A 3,513-nucleotide genomic window follows, 5' to 3' on the forward strand; every position below is an offset into this window, starting at 1 on the left:
TGTCTTGTTTCGTTCATGAGAGGATTTTGAAATGGGATTTGGGGACTTAAGACCTGTATTAGCCTTTATTTACCAAATATAGATTGTCACACAGGCTACAAACTCATATCATTCTGTGCTAGCGTTAGTGGCTCAGTTTTTTCTCTATGCTTCATGACACTCTCAGGAAATCACTGAAATATGCAATTTCAAGAAGTGAAAGTGATGTGATTGCAGCATAAAACTTAGAGTTCACATGCTGTACATATTTAGACACCTAATTTTGAAATTACTGTTTACTGGAATTAGAAATGACCTAAGGTCAAAATGTTCTAAGATTTGGGGAATTAGCATTCTTGCTGAAAGATAGATAAAAAGATTGATACCATACTGTCATTAAGTGCAAAGCAGATGGACCCAAATGCAGGACACAGCAAGCACAAGGAACTTAACAATATACAGTATGTACTAAACAACACAGCACAGGAAAAGAGCTGATAGGCTATGGGAAGATGCGGGAAGCAGGGCGGAGCAAACAAGACTAATGCAGGGAGACACACAGAAAACCATAAAAACCCAGAAAACACAGTTTAACCATGAACAAACTCACAGAAACACGACTCAAATAAGTGCACAAGTCACAACAAGCACACACCGGTAAATAAACTTCAGAATATATTGCTGTTGACAAAAACATGAATAAATCAGGCTGTCAAGCAGAGCGGTTTGCATATTAAGGCTGCATGTAACAACATAAATCAGACTAAAAGACAAGTGCAGCTCTGAATAACAAAACTAGTGTTTCAGTTTACTTCAGCACCTACTTCTTATGAGAGTCAATGTAGCAAGCAACAGTATCTCAGCCTGTTCTTCTTCCCACTCAGTCAAGTTTTAACAAACAAGCAGAAAAGTCTGAGGGCATCTGGTGGACTGGTGGATGGACTCAGAGCCAGACTGGGACAGAATCACAGCCTACATACAGTATCTGTCTGTTGATTGTGAGGCTACATCCATCAGCCTGCTGCATACACATAACCCCCAGTAGAACCACAACTTGCCACTTTTCTTCTTCTTCTTTTTTATAGCTGTGAGCTCTAGCTTCATGTCTAACAGACATGTTTGCACATTATCGTTATAGTTGAGCCAGGAGCTCGTTACAGGGTGAAAAAGCTATCCTGGATCTGTCTAAAGGCACCAAAATCCATCTAGCAGCACCTCGAAAGCTCACTAACACATTACATCTCACTTCTTTTATCCGTACAAAAACCAGAGTGTAAAAACAACAAGTCGGGATTTAACGGACTACTCCCTCGCTCAAAAAAGTGTTTCTTAAAAAAAGGAATAATTGGCCATACTGGGAATTATTTGCTTCCTTGTTGAGAGTTAGATGAGAAGAGGGATACCAAGGTACTGTCTTGGTATATAGGTGGTCCCTGTCATGTTGTAAATAATATATTCCCACAACATAATAAATGCGTGCTGAATAGAAACGTGTTAAAATGCTGAATACAATAGTAGCACAGGTGTTGTATTTGTTACTGTCAGGTATATTGTGTGCAGCCGGTGTGGACCAGCTTATATCAGCTACAAAGGGGAATGAGTATGAGCAACAGCAACAAGGTCCAAATGAGTATGAAGAAGAACTAGTTTAACTGGCTTTTGTGGTCTGCCAGCTGATAGTCTGCCAAAGTCTGTGGAATACATGACAGAGAGCAGCATGTATTGTTCATCCGGAAAGTCAGTCCTGAAAAATTATGGCTGTTAAGTAGTGCCTCTACTGAAAAATGCAAAACAATTTTCACAGCCTGCAGCTTTGGTACCAAAGGGATGCTTAGTTTCCTACTGGTTTTTTGTGTAGGTACACTGAAAACCACTAAATCCTTGTACATGTATGTATAAACATTTTAGATGAGATTCTTTTCCTAATTTTTTCTGCTAGGATTTCGCTAACACTTTAAATAACAGCCCATATTATCAATTTTCATTGACCTTTGGAGGACTGCTGTCATCTTGGCACCAACTAATAGGCATCAACTCATAATTAATCTGATTCAGGCTAATTCAAATACAGTATAGCTGTAATGCACATGTTAAAATTCTCATTGTTTCACATGATTAAAGATTAATAACATGATAACTTATTAGAGGAAGTGCTTTTTTTAACCTGCCTAAAAACATTAGCGAGGCTGTGGTTAAGTGCAACATAACAGTTAGCCGCTATATGTATGTAATGTCTACCATCAGATAAAAAGATGTTTTTACTTCCTGCTGAAATACAAAGCTGAGCTGTGAGCCCCAGTTACAAGAAAGCTTAAAGGGCAAAATGACTGTTACATGTTCACGTTCAATGCATCTCTAATTAGAACTAGTTTGCTAGCCTAGAGTAACAAAGTGGGGAATTTTATACCAATATTAAAATTGGCCCTTAGAAAGTTAACCTGTTCTGAAATAAAGCATGTGGGTGTGCATATACAGTACATATTGAGATCACATGAAACATAAGCAGGAATAATCCTGTGACAGTACATGACAAATAGAACTGTAACCAATGTGCTACAGTGTTCACGAGTCTCGAGCTGAAGAACCAACTTAATATTTCATGGAAAACAGCAATTATCCTCCAGGCTGAAACGGTTCGCAATGCTGCCTTCAAAGACGCCTATGCACTGTGCTATAGTCATTGTTTGCAGCTATATAACAGTAGTAAGATGGAGAGCCATGCTTATATTCTCATTGCCATAGAAACTGGGTAGAAATGTAGCTTTCTCTGATCATATTGTGGTATGTTTGGCAATATAGTAGTGAGGTAGGCAGACACACACTACGTGGCGATGGGGGAGGGTTAATAGGCACTGAATCTGTAACGCTTTGATGTTGGCCTTAGAGGAAGACATACAGCAGAGTTAGTGAGCGAGGACTTGCAAGTGGCAGTTATAGTCATCTGAATTGAAGATGTTGGATGCTAGTTATTAAAAAGCTTGATTTTGGAGTCATTTTTCTAGTTTCATGTAAATATTTTCTAATATAATCATACATAGATTGTAATATTTTAACATGCATTTGGTTCGTGCTCATTGACTTTGAATTCATTAATTAGAAATACATCAATCAGAATCATACAAGGGTGTTTGCAGACCCCCTGTCCTTAATTTGAGTGTTAGATACTTGTTTTCAGTGATGTATCACCTTAACGTTCTAATCAATTGGCACTCACCCTGCAGCCAGTGCGCTTTACTGTCTGACATGTCTGAGTGACTTATAGCTTTAAATGTTTAAGAGACAAATTGACCTTAAAAAACATTATTGTTTACTCTATATGACTCTTGATTTTGCATTTCCTTGTCCATGTTTTCCTTTGTGTGTATTTGTTACATACATTTTGATGCATTGAATTATTTGACCCACTTACTTGAACTTTTTTCCATTTAAGCCAGAGCCTTAAATCTTTCTATAGCACCTTTTCTTTCTCTGAATCTTAATGCATGTAAACTAAAAAGTGGATTCCCAATCCAAAGGAACTCACTGGCTTGTTTA

Source organism: Scomber japonicus, chromosome 22, assembly GCF_027409825.1.
Source record: "Scomber japonicus isolate fScoJap1 chromosome 22, fScoJap1.pri, whole genome shotgun sequence".
In the NCBI taxonomy this organism is placed as follows: domain Eukaryota; kingdom Metazoa; phylum Chordata; class Actinopteri; order Scombriformes; family Scombridae; genus Scomber; species Scomber japonicus.